Source organism: Oryctolagus cuniculus, chromosome 1, assembly GCF_964237555.1.
Source record: "Oryctolagus cuniculus chromosome 1, mOryCun1.1, whole genome shotgun sequence".
In the NCBI taxonomy this organism is placed as follows: domain Eukaryota; kingdom Metazoa; phylum Chordata; class Mammalia; order Lagomorpha; family Leporidae; genus Oryctolagus; species Oryctolagus cuniculus.
Window position 1 is genome coordinate 46,677,889 of NC_091432.1, and position 13,917 is coordinate 46,691,805.

Genomic DNA, 13,917 nt, shown 5'->3' on the forward strand with positions numbered 1-13,917 from the left:
TGGGGTGTGTGTGTGTGTGTGTGTGTGCTGGGTGTGGCCATTCTGCACATTCCTCAGCTCTCAGAGCAGCACTAGCAGAGGGGTTCTCCAGAGCCGGCCCCGTGCCTTCCTCCAGCCTGCTCCCTGCTCCTGCTTCCAGCAGATGTGACCATCAAGAGCTCCTCCTGGCCTGGTTTTACGTTGCTCAAAACAATTTCACCTCAGTCACCCTGGCGATTCTGAGAAACACTCTGGGAACTAAGCTAATGACCAGCATGATCCCATTTTCCCAACCAGGCCACTGAACCACAGAGGGGTTAAGGGACCTCTCCAAAGCTGCACAGGAGGAGGATGCTTGGCACGCCAGCTAAGACGCCACATCCCATCTGGGCGCTCCTCTGCCTCCAGGCAGCTTCCTGCTCACGGGCACGCTGGGAGGCTAGTGCAGGTTACAGCTCAGGTACTGGGGTCCCTGTCACTCGGGTGGGAGACCTGGAGTAAGTTCCAGGCTCCTGGATTTGGCTTGGTCCAGCCCTGGATGTTGCAGGCATTTGGGGGAGTGAAACCGTAGATGGAGGATCTCTCTCTCTTTCTCTGTCTTTCAAATAAAACAAAAATAAAAATAAACGTTGTACAGCTGCTAGGCTTTATATCTGCTGGCTCCTATGCAAATCCACTCTCCCCAGGTTCTCAAGACGAGTGGACTTCACACAATATTATAATTATTTTCTGGGACCAGCGCTGCGGCATAATGGGTTAAGCTGCTGCCTACAATGCCAGCATCCCATACGGGCGTCTGTTTAAGTCCTGGCTGCTCCACTTTTGATACAGCTCTCTGCTAATGCACCTGGGAAAGCAGCGGAAGATGGCCCAGGCCCCTGCGCTCACATGGGAGACTCAGAAGAAGCTCCTGAATCTGGCTTCGGATCGGCCCAGCCCCAGCCATTGCAGCCATTTGGGGAGTGAACCAGTGGATGGAAGATTCTCTCTCTCTCCCTCCCTCTCTCTCTCTCTCTGTCTCTCTCTCTCTATCTATCTCTGTCTCTCCCTGTCTCTGTAACTATATCTTTCAAATAAACAAAATGAATCTTTAAAAAACTTATCTTTAAAAAATATTATTTGCAAAAGCCAAGCAGTAAAGACAACTAACACTTCCATAAATCTTCTATGTGCCAGGCACCATTCTGAGATGTCTGGATGCAATACCTTCTAGAATCATCTCAGTGGCCTTACAACAAGCACAAAATGTGAAAAAATTGTTTGAGATCGTACAGCTGGTAACTGACACAGCTTGAATTGAAACCCTGCTTGGCTACAGAATTTACATTCTTAACCTGTGTTGCTGTATATGTGTCTGTGTGGCAACCTCATGGCCAGAATCTGAGATCAACAATGTAAATGGACTCAACTAGGCTTTTTTTCTGTTTAAATTTGTATTATTTATTTGTTCCAGAGGCAGAGAGAGAGTTCCCATGCACCTAGTTCACTCTCCAAAAGCCTGGCAGCTGTGAACTTCATCTAGATCTCTGTGCACCAAATGCCTGCCCCAAACAGTTAGACAAGTGATTGGTATTTAATGTGGAGTTTTCTAATTTTTGTTTAATGTTTCAATGATTGTAGGATTCCATTGAATGCACCAAATTCTTTCTTGGATTATATAATTACAGATAGTGCTTTAAGTAATCCTGCAACCTGGGGCAGGTCACGAATCTCACGCCTCTCAGCCTCCTTTTCTGTATAATGGGCATGATTAAACTTTCCTCTCAGGGTTGTTCTGGAAATCGGGTGAGAACCTCCAAGGAAACTCACTTGGAAAACAATAAATCTCTAAAAGCAGTTTCCCAGAGCTAACTGATAAGAAACAAAGTTCAGGAGGTGGAATAAGCTCACACGTGCATCCTAACTGCACAACCCAGGGGAGGCTTGAACACACCAGTGAGCCTTCTGGAGTTCCCAGAAGGAAGGGACTGGAAAGCGAGGACCTCCCCAGTGGATCCACTCTGCAGCTCCTTGGGCAGGGCATTTCTCTGGGAAGCACTCTAAGGAGCCCACTTTGGGATGGTCTCCCACCAGGGAGCATCTGGTTTGTATTTTCCCAGCAAGTTCCGCACCTTGCAGCAGCCTTTGGAAGGCACCTGACGTCCACACAAGTGTTTCCCTCTGGGTTTTGAGATTACGGCTAGAGGCTTCAGCTTGCACTGCAACCACTGCAGCTACCTGTCCACGAGCTACAGGGCGTGTGCAGAAAGAAAGAGGCCTTGGGGCTTTCATGACCTCGTGTAGTTTGCCTTCCCCTGGTGCAGGCTCTCCCAGTCACCCAGAAAGTCAGTCTCTCAGAACGTGCAGCCAGCCCCGGATGCAGAGCCAGGGTGTGAAGTATGGCGCCCCTGATGATGAGCCCCCCACCTCTCCAGCAAGGAGCAAATGGGCAGGGAAAAACAGTAGGATTCGGGGCACAACTGCGGCCAGATCTGTGTCTTTCTCCATTCAGACACCACTATCGTATGGAGGTAGGCCTAGGGTATTCACAATCCCCACCAGTTTATTCTGATTACAGGAATTGCCAGCATTTATTGGGTATTTATATAAATGGCTCAGACACTAGCTAAGCCATTTAAATGAATCACCATCTTCAAGGCACAGCGGGTTAAGTCCTCCTGTGACACTGGCATCCCATACTGGCTGCTCTGCTATTGATCCAGCACCCTGCTAATGTGCCTGGGAAAGCAGCAGAAGATGGCCCAAGTACTTGACCCCTGCCACCCATGTGGGAGCCCCAGATGGGGTTCCAGGCTCCTGGCTTTGGCCTGGCCTAACCTCAGCTGTTTTGGCCACTGGGGAGTGAACTAGCTGATGGAAGACCTCTTTGTTTCTCTCTCTCTCTCTCTGTCACTCTGACTTTCAAATAAATAAAAATAAGTATTTAAAAATAAATTAATCCGGTGCTGCGGCTCACTAGGCTAATCCTCCACCTGTGGCACCAGCACCCCGGGTTCTTGTCCCGGTTGCTCCTCTTCCAGTCCAGCTCTCTGCTGTGGCCCAGGAAGGCAGTGGAGGATGGTCCAAGTGCTTGGGCTCTACACCCGCATGGGAGACCAGGAGGAAGTACCCGGCTCCTGGCTTCGGATTGGCGCAGTGCACCTGCCACAGTGCACCTGCCATAGCAGCCATTTGGGGGGTGAACCAATGGAAGGAAGACCTTTCTCTCTGTCTTTCTCTCTCTCTCACTAACTTTGCCTGTCAAAAAAAAATTAATCACCATCTTCCATCCTCAAAATAAACCTTTGAAAGTGGCACCACAGGCATTTTTTTTAGTACAAGTGAAAGAATCACAGAAGAGCTAAGCAAACTGCCAGTTGTCACACAGCTCAGAAATGGTGTAGCTGGAATTCCAGCGGAGATTTGTCTGACCCGATAGAGGTTATTGGCCTTTGGGTACATCTCCTGAGATTGTTCCCTGAAATTCTTTCCTCCACCCCACAGAGATCACAGAACAGACCTGCCCTAGGACAGCCCTTGGGACGTGGGCATTTGAAGACAGCGCTCTCGCTCCCTGGATCTTGTCTTGTCCAGGACAAGCCCACAGTTCTCTCAACAGGTCTGTCACCATCCCAGCCCATACGTGAACAGGCGTTCTATGGAAGGGATGCCGCTTTCTGTCGGCTGAACTTGCACACCCCACTTGCCGGAGTACGATCAGGTGAACGGAGCAAACAGCCCTGTGTTTGCAGCCATGCCCCCGGGGAAGAGGGTGCTCGGCCCCTTCCCACAGCAGGTACTGGGGAGGGCGTGCTGACTGCTTTCTCATCTCCTCCTCCCCATGAGAACACGGGAAACGGCGCCTTCCCTTCCGAGATTGCCTCCCCGCCTCTGCTTTCTCAAGGAAATGCTTTTCCAAGACCCACTCCATCCTGGAAGGGAAGGTTCCAGCCCCGTGCGGCTGCTCGCTGCCACCTGCAGGAGCCCCCATGCCCTGGCATCTCTCTCTCTGTTCCCCAGCATGGTGGAGACTCACTGGCCCAGCTGGAACCCTCAGCTCTTAGAGTTGGTAGGGATGGAGCCCGCCAGCAAGGGAGAGATAGAGATGGGTGTGTCTTCACTGCACAGACTCCAGGTTATCTACCCCGGGGAAGCCAGCAGGTGCTGGACTGGGAGCCCGGAGATCTATGCTGCCGGCCCTCGAGGTCCAGGTGCATCCTCCAGATACAAATTGCTCGAATGCAGGTTCTGGTCCTGCCTGGTCATCTGTGTGACCCGGGGCAAGTCACAGACTTCTTTGTGCCCTACTCTCCCATCTGCACACCAGATTGTAATGGTGCCTGGTTCTCAAGATCGCCATGGGGACCACACGAGTACAGGCCTGAATGCAAGGCAGAGGGCCTGGCACAGGACCGGTGTTCATGGGTGCGTCTTGCCCCCATTGCTAGCACTGCTTTATACAACTCGATTAGGGATCGAGTTCACAAATGGAGAGAGCATTTTAAACTCAGAGAGGACTTTCGTTATTCTTTCCTTTGACCCTAATAGTTCAGTGGGGTGAGAACATCAAGACTCATGGCTGCAGTTGTGTAGGTAGAAACACCAAAGCCCAGAGAGGTCAAGGGATGGGTCCAAGGTCGCACAGTGGATGCACTATTGGATCTCAGACCACCTGACCTCCCACCTTGGGGATCCTGAGGCACGGCTATGCTGACGCTCGGCATGGACTATCATCAGATTCCCATGTTATCTATCTGGCTTACTGACTAAAATCAAGAGCTCGGGCTGGCGCCGTGGCTCACTTGGCTAATCCTCCACCTGTGGCGCCAGCACCCCGGGTTCTAGTCCCGGTTGCTCCTCTTCCAGTCCAGCTCTCTGCTGTGGCCCGGGAAGGCAGTGGAGGATGGCCCAAGTGCTTGGGTCCCTGCACCCGCATGGGATACCAGGAGGAAGCACCCGGCTCCTGGCTTCAGATCGGCGCAGTGCTGGCCGTAGTGGTCATTAGCGGAGTGAACCAACGGAAGGAAGACCTTTCTCTCTGTCTCTCTCTCACTGTCTAACTCTACCTGTCAAATAAAAAAAAATCAAGAGCTCGACTCATGATCCTGGACATAAGATTTGCAGGCTGGGACGGTCCACAGGCTCCCTCCCTCCATTTCCCGTGGGGTGTCCCAGGATGAGATTGCTATGTCTTTCCATTCCCTGGCGTGGCTCGTGCAGGGGTCCACAGCTGGTCCAATCCCTGCCTGGGGTGTGTCAGTTTATAGATGGACTCACTCCCCAGCCCATCATGCCCTGGGACATCAGGTACAGCTATGGCTCATCGGGTGATTCCAAGCTGGGACTTGTGTGGTGCCGAGTGTTCCTGGGGTCTTCCACAGGCCTACCCTCCACAGCCCTCTAAGCTCCAGGAGGGGGCCCAGGCTCTCTTTTGCAATGACCCAAGCCTCCTGAGGGTTCTAGAAGACAGCAAGGCAGGATGGGAGTGGGAGGTGGGAGGAGAGGGTATCTGGCTGTTCCAGACACACCCTCCTAGTTTGCCACCCCAGAGGGCCTCTGAAAGGAGATTTGCGGGGATTCCTGCCCGGAGCTGGGAGACACCCTGTTCTATGAAGTGGCCCTAGAGTGCCTACTTTCCCACCATCACCCATCTGGGCCTGATAAATACCAGTCCTGCGCCTGCACTGACCTGCTTGCAGGCTGCCTGTGAGCCCCTGGGAAGCACAGTTGTTTATCTCGGGCCTCCTTTGGCCCCAGGAGCTGTTTCTCTGCCTCCTCAAGAGACGTCAGCCTGGGCTCCTCTCACCCCTTATCATCCAAGGATGTTCCAATGACATCAGCTTCCCGAGAGCTGGACAGTTCCCTTCACTTCAAAGCCTGCCTTTCTTAGCCCCCTCCCCCCATCCTCACTCCCATGTTCACTCTTGGATTCACCCTTTGAACCCCAACAGTGCACAAAACTTGGCTCTCCCAGGCCACAGGCCCCCCGAGCATGGTGTGGTGCCTTCGTCCCAGCCCTCTGCAGTAGACAGAGCCAATGGGGCTGAGGATTTAAAAAGAGGGTCTCTGGTTACAAATGAGCAGCTCTGAAGGGGCAGAAAACTGTCTGGCTACATGACAGAATCACTCTTAAATTTATTACGGGGGGCTAGCACTGTGGCATAGTGGGTAAAGCCTCACCTGCACTGCCGGCATCCCATATGGGTGCCGGTTCAAGTCCCGGTTGCTCCACTTCCCATCCAGCTCTCTACTATGGCCTGGGAAAGCTGTAGAAGATGGCTCAAGCCCTTGGGCCCCTGCAACCACATGGTAAACCTGGAAGAAGCTCCAGGCTCCTGGTTTCAGATCTGCACAGCTCCAGCCATTGTAGCCATCTGAGGAGTAAACCAGCAGATAGAAGAACTCACTCTCTCTCTCTCTCTCTCTCTCTCTGTAACTTTGCCTTTCAAATAAATAAATAAATCTTTAAAAAATTTATTACGGGATCCAGCAATACATTCTTATTAAATTTTTCTTTTGAATGGCCACTAAGTACCAGGTTCTTTTTTTTTTTTTTTTTTTTTTTTTTTTAGAGAGAGACTTATTTATTTGAAAGACAGAGTGAGAGAGAGGTGAGAGGAGACAGGGGAAAGAGAGATATGTTTCATCAGCTGGTTCATCTCCCAGATGCCTGCAAAAGCCAAGGCTGAGCCAGGCCAAAGCCAGGAGCCAGGAACTCTATCCTGGTCTCTCACATGGGTGGCAGAGGCCAAGCACTTGGGCCATCTTCTGCTGCCTTCCCAGGTACATTAGCAGGGAGTTGGACCAGAAACAGAATAGCCAGGACTTGACCCGGATGCCTGCCTCACAAGCCGCAGCTTAACCTGCTATGTAACAATGGGGACCCCAGTTCCAGGTTCTTATTCTGAGTGCAAGGGAAGGAGAATGAAGACTAAGACAGACAAAGCCAGCTGCTGCCTTCAAGGAGCTGACATCCCAGGGCAGTCTGAGTGACAAACACGCGCCAGGCAGAGAAGTACTCAGTGCTCCCGTGGGGTAAGGCTCAGGTGTGCCTGCAGAGGAGCGGGGAGAGCCAAGGAACGGGCTGCACACGGAGGTTTCGCCCCTATGCAGACTCGAACAAGGACACGAAGTGAACTGCATGGAAGACCTGATCAAAGAGCTCTGGGCAGAGGGCACGGGGCTGAGCAGAGTGTGGCTGCTATGTTCAAGGTCAGCAAGCCACTGGGGCTGGAGTAGAGGGAGCAAGGCAGAAGGTGAGAGGACGAGGCTGGAGAGAGGAAGGAGCCAGCTCGCACAGGGCAGGGGGTGGCCAAGGCAGCCTGGGTGCCAGCGTCAACCCAGACAACCATGTCATATGGGGTTCTGTGACAGCAGGAGGCAAGAACAGCTCCACTGGACTAGAGCCGAGGGCAATGGGACGGACTCCTCTGTGCCCCAACAGACCGAAATTATTGACTGTATCTGGCCTTGCACAGAAAACATTTCTTATTCTCTACTGTTGAGATGTGAAGAACGGCATGGCACCGGGACTGCGTTTCCAGTGTTATGGAAAGTTACTGGAGCATTCTGAGCAAGCAGTACAACCTGATGTACACATGTCTGCACTTACTGGGGCTATACCATGGAGGGGTGACAGCTGGGCCTGGGGAGGCTGCCAGTGGGGTGACAGGGAGCTGGGATAATGTCCCAGGAGAGGGTGGGGGCTTTGTAGAGGGTGATGGCGTTGGGTGTGCTGAAGTCAAATGCATCTGGGGACACGGGCAGAGCGGTCACACTGAATGGGTGTGAGACAGTAGAGGAGTGAAGGACGACCCTTAGGATCTGAGCTTGAACAACGGGGTGAATGCTGGTGCCACTTACTGACCTACAGAGGACCAAGGGGGCAGCAGCCTGCAACACGGGCTTGAGGAGTCAGAAGCTCTGCTTTGGCTGTGATAAGTCTGAGATGAGGATTAGACGTTTATCTGCCCATTCACGCAAAGGGTACACTTCTAAAATATAAGGAATGATGGCGTTGGGGCCGGTGCTGTGGCATAGTAGGTAAAGCCACCGCCTGCAGTGCCAGCATCCCATATGGACACCGGTTTGAGTCCAGGCTGCTCCACTTCCTATCCAGCCTTTGCTACGGCCTGGGAAAGCAGCGGAAGATGGCCCAAGTGCTTGAGCCCCTGCACCTGTGCGGGAGACCCTGAAGAAGCTCCTGGCTTCAGCCTGGCCCAGCCCTGGACGCTGCAGTCATTTGGGAAGTGAACTAGCAGTTGGAAGACTCTCTCTTCCCCCCTGCCCTGCCTCTCCCTCTTGTTCTTTGTGGCTCTGACTTTCAAATGAATTAAACGGAAAAAAGAAACAAGGATTGATGATGTCATTGACGCTAATTTGAAAAAAGAGTGCATTGAGAACTTACTGTTGTATACGCAGTATTCAATATTTATTCTCACAACAATCTATAAGGCAAAACTTCCCATTTGTCTCTCCCATTTTCCTGATTAGAAAGTCGAGGCTTAGAAAGGTTGAGCAGTTTCCCCAAAGTTACGTATGGAGTTTCACAGTGGTGAAGCTGGGAGACAAAGCCGGGAGTCCAGACAGCACAGCGATTCCTACCCAGGAGTAGGCCTTTCTTTTCTTGCTGCTTCCTTTGGGGCATTATTGTTTGAGGATGTAATGGACAAATTGAGTTCTCCCAGGTTCCTGGAACTGTTTCTACATACCAGAGACAATAAGATACTGTTGTTTCTCATCTCAGAATTTAGTAAAGTTGAATAAACATGCTTCCATTATAACACTTTCCTTTATACTTTTGAAATTATGAAAGTAATCTATCCTTGTCAAAATTTTAAATATGTAAAAATAGAGAAAATTCATAATATTTCCAATCCTCAGGTATGAATATGGCTGAACACTGTGGGACTGTTTGAAGGCTACACTTGGCTGCTGTGTGGATAGCAACTGTTTGCTCCCCGTGTTCAGAGCTGTGGGCTCAGAAAGTAAAGAAGACCCCCCAAAAGAACCAGCACCCTATATGGCAGAGGGGCCAGGTGAAAACAAAAGGGGCTGACATTTATCAAAACAGCATACAGCTTTGTGTTGAGAATTACACCAAGTGCTTCAACTTCATGAGCTTATTTAATTCATGCACCCATTCTACAGTTGAGGAAACTGAGGCTTTCACTATCCCCAAGCAACAGAACTGAGATTTTTAACCTAAGTGTATTGGACCTGAGAGCAGATGTCCTTGAACTAGGCATATTCCATGCCTCGAGAAAAATTGTAGCCCACTTAGAAGGCAAGGAAGGGCTTAACAAGTATTTCTTGTACACACAAATCAAAGTTAAGGAGTCTGATCATTCAGAACAAAATTAAGAAGGGACAGAGCAAACTGGTGCCATGCAGGAATGACTGACACATTCATCCATTCATTCATTCAATTTACATTTATTGACACCTGCCATGTGCCTGAGATACACACACTGGGGACCAGCAGTGAATGAGACAAAATCCTAACCTCATGGTACTGACATTTGCATGGATGGATCACCGCGCATGGCTGAATCTGGCTCCTCCCCCAACCCCGCCCCGGCCCTGGAGGTCCGCCCCATTGCACTGTGTTGCACGCACTCATCTCATGACAATCCTCTTGTTCTCAACTGTGAAGGATTTCAGGAATCGGAAGGCTCATTACAGCACTTCTATTATACTCTTTAGACCTCACATAGTCTCTGATCAGCTTATTTCTGCTCAAATGCCAATCAGAGCCATGAAGTGGGGTTTCTAACCTGAAGTGGCAGCCTGGCGGGGGTCCCCGTGTTTGAGAGCATTTTGTACACACAGACATTTTTTGGTGGTTGGATGGCAGTGGTGGGGAGCCCTTTCTCCAGTGGTGTGTGTAACCTCTGAAAAGGTAGAAACCCCCGGCTCTCATCTTTTTCCAGCTCTGCGCGATTTCCCATCATGTGTGCCTGTTGACTCCTCCTGTGCTAACAGTCTCACACGGAGCTGAGACTGAGTGGCGTTCGGGCTCTGCTTTCAGAAACTCTGTGAGTGCAGCCTAGGTATTTTTCCAGGCACAGCATAAAACGGAACTTAATTCATTCACATTGACTCAAGGGGAATGTTCCAGGCCCTCAGCTGCTGAGAAAGGAAAGATCCCCCCACTAGGCTTCACACAACCCTCTTTCCCTTGGTTCTTATTTGAGTCTCACCCCTGGCCCCGACTCCACACCGTGGCACTACACCATCTCCCTGAGTACACACACTCTTAGCCCGCTTTGAGCCAAAGATAATAAGACTGTTCTGATAGTTGAAGGCAAGAACAGGCTTCCTAAGCAGGTTGTTCATCTGCCAGAATTCCTGCTTGTGGTGCTTATTCTTCGACTCCAATATCAATCACCATCTCTATTGGGCAGAGCAATGGAACAGAAAGTACAGACAGTCTCCTGGTATTGCATTTTGTTGAAAGCTGGTAGCCCACGCCGGTGGAACGTTTGCAGAGCAAGGTGTTTGTGAACACTCGTACCTTCATCGCTTCAATAAACACACAGCAAGTATTTGCCGTGCTCATCCACTTTTTTTTTTTTTTTTTTTGACAGGCAGAGTGGACAGTGAGAGAGAGAGACAGAGAGAAAGGTCTTCCTTTGCCGTTGGTTCACCCTCCAATGGCCGCCGCGGCCGGCGTGCTGCAGCCGCTGCACCGCACTGATCCGATGGCAGGAGCCAGGTGCTTCTCCTGGTCTCCCATGGGGTGCAGGGCCCAAGGACTTGGGCCATCCTCCACTGCACTCCCTGGCCACAGCAGAGAGCTGGCCTGGAAGAGGGGCAACCGGGACAGAATCCGGCGCCCGGACCGGGACTAGAACCCGGTGTGCCGGCACCGCAAGGTGGAGGATTAGCCTAGTGAGCCGCGGCGCCGGCCGCTCATCCACTTTCTAACCACTGAGGACAAAGGACTGGATGAGACAGACACAGGTCCTGTGCTGCTATGGCTCATGCAGGAAAGAGATGGCACGAGCAAAGACAAGTGGGGTAAAAGCTATGAAAAAACCCACGAAGCACCATCTGGAACATGTCACCAAAAGACCTTATGCAGTTTCTTCTTGTTGAGCAACAAGGAAGATGTCCCTGCTGACTGATAGAACAGCTCTGTGGGGACCCAAGAAGAACTTGTTTAGGCCAAAGTGCGTGGAGAACAGATAGGGAGCCCTCAAGGACTGTGCAAAGGCCCTGTGGCCCAAACTAGTCCATGATGTTGGAAGAACTGGAACAAAGTCTGTGTATGCAAAGTAGTAAAAGTGAAGCCACAGATGTCCAGAAACCAGGCTGGAGAAGACACTGGGACTCTGCAGAGAGAGAGCTTTGTAGGCATTTGGGGAATTCGGAGCAAGCTTCAGAGAGACGTGTGCATCATGATCAGATGTGAGGTTTTTAAATGATCACTCTGCCCACAGCATAGAGAATGGACTGGAGATGGACCCAGGCTGTACCGAGGAAACCAGTTCAGCGGTATCTTCGGGAGCCTTGGGGAGAGACACAGGTGGTTTGGACCAGGATGACAGTGAGAGACAGGAAGGCACGGATTCACCTAGAAGAAAACAGGGAGCCTGACCCAACAGAACGCGCAGGTGAGTGAGGAAGAGGCTAGGGTTAGTCCTAAGCAAGCATTTCTCGTGGTCCTAAAAGCAGTCCTCATCCCCCTAACCCCACCCCTCCCCTGGCAGACAGCTGTTTGCAGGATCACTTCAGTGGTGGTCACAAGAGGCCAGGTTTGAAGCTAATGTCTGGATCAGGCCCTCCTGGTCAAGACAAAGTTGGCTCTTTGGTTTTAATGCTGCCTCCTCAGAGTGGTCTTCCTTGAGCCCCTCGTCTGCATTGCTCCCCACAAGCCCAAAGCACATTACTCCATCTTCTTCATAGCACTTGCTACTTGCCGACATAAATGTATTTATGTATCTGTTTCATTGTGTTTTGTCCAGTATGGCCCACAAGAGTATCAGCCCCATACAACATAAAGCCTGCCATTCTTGGGTCACAGAGCCAGACACATAGCGGGTGCTCAGTGAGTTAAATGAATGAATGACTCCAGAAAGACCAGCGGCTGCCAGACCGCCCTCTCCTTGAAGAGCTTGGATGTCCATGTTAGCCTCAACTCCAGGCCTCAGTACGGGCTGGACAGCCCTTGTGGCCGAATTCCCCACCAGTCCCCTCTGGCCTCCATCTCGACACTGGGCTCAGGGCAGTCAGGGTTTTCTGGGAATCAGCACCGCCATGGGGGTGTCCTTTTCTGTACTCCCCCAAAAAGAAGAACCATAGCACTGGCATTTTTCCAAACTCCACACCTGGGGGCACAAAGTGAAGGTGATGGGATCCCAGGACAGAATTCCCGCCTCGTGCCCACGCCTGCAAGAGCTCATGAGCAAATATTGCTTGCGCTGCTGATTCATTGCTGCCCCCCCCCCAAGTTCTCCCTACAGATCTCAGGGCCAAAGTCAACTACACGTGTAATTCATAACTGGTTCTTTTTAACCCAGGATATTGGACAGGATTTGGTTCACTCAGCTAAATTCCTACTTGGAAAACACACAAGATTCTTCTCTTTCACACTTTTAAATTTGGTTTTGAAAAGAGGCTGTGCAGATAGGGATTGCATTCCGCAGAGGGGAAAGAAACAAGGTGTGCTGGGATCCAGCAGGGTCCTGGAGAGCCCACGGGTCGGGTCTCCAGGTCTCTCACAGTGTTGAGTCAGTGGCTGCTCTGAGTGTGTCTTCTGGTTCCCTTCAAGGTGCCCGCCATCTCCCTGAAGCCGGGAGGAAAATGACTCATCACGGACATCCTCATCCAGTCATGATTTCAGCTGAAACCAAGATATGGTACTGGTGGGATAAGGTGAGCTGTCGGCTTACAGACCCAGTGCATTGTCCCAGAGCTGGCTGGGACAGGGGCAAAGAAGGGCTGGACTGGGCCGAACATTTCTCTCTTTCTTCACACTGGCAGATCGCTGAGGCTGCTCTTGGACTGCTCACTTCATCAGGACGATTCAGCTCCTGGAAATCGTCATTGGGGAAATAGAAGCGAACGCTTACATCACGAGGGTCTATTTGGGAATTCATAAAAATCCACTCTGAGAGTTGTTACGGAGGGCTGAGCGCATGAGAGCCACAGAGCCATCCCTGACACTGCCACGTGCGCTACACCGCTGCATCCCAGCCCCAGGTGTGAGAGCACGGTGGTCTATTGCAGGGTCACTGTTCACTCCGTGACGGGCACTGGAGGCGGGTGTTACTGTCTGCGCACGGGGTCTTCAAAACATCTACAGAAGATGTGAATTGTGAAAAAGAACCATGCCTGGATTTCAACATTTTTTTTTGTCCCAAAATAAACCTTTAATCCCCTTCTCCATGAGCTTTTTGATTTCACGAATAAAGAGACCGAGGAATCAGAGACATTAAACGGTTTGCTCAGGATCTCAGAGGCACTAAGTTCCAGACGTGGAGCCCACCCGTGGCTGCTCCATGCTGTTGCCTGCCTGTCTCCAGCCAAAGACTCTACTTACCACAGGCAGGAAAAGCGAGTGGATTTGGTGCTTGTCTGTTTCCCGAAAGTTTCCTCAACTACTTCTCACCATACTAAGTCAAAACAACACCTGAGCCGGAGAAGCTCCTTCAAGTGAGAGGGCTGAACAAGGTTATCACTTGAGCATCTCGCAGGCGCAAAGCCCTGGGATCCTATCCTGATTGATCGCACAAAAGCCCCTTCTTCCTCTTTTCAGGTTTGCAGAACATCCCGCAGCAATTTGGAGCCCATGGCAGGGTTTCTGTCAAATCCTCAGAGAGGGTAATTATCACATATCAGCAGCCGCCTGGGGAGGAGGGGAGAGTGGATTGGGGCAGCTGCTCTGCTCCCCTGGTGAGCCATGGCTTCCTCTTTGGCAGCCTGCTGGGTCCTGCCTCCCAGCCTGAGCCCAGC

The 13,917-nt window shown here is 51.3% G+C and overlaps 1 protein-coding gene and 1 long non-coding RNA gene across 7 annotated transcripts in view; one reads left to right on the forward strand and one right to left on the reverse strand.

Moving 5' to 3' along the window:
* NAV2 (neuron navigator 2) overlaps window positions 1-13,917 on the reverse strand; it is a 757,965-nt gene that overhangs the window by 352,683 nt on the left and 391,365 nt on the right. The gene's annotated exons all lie outside the window — the stretch shown is intronic.
* LOC103351054 (uncharacterized) lies at window positions 11,502-13,082 on the forward strand. Its single transcript, XR_007911317.2, has 3 exons — window positions 11,502-11,576; window positions 12,734-12,837; window positions 12,946-13,082. It is a non-coding gene; the product is annotated as an uncharacterized lncRNA (long non-coding RNA).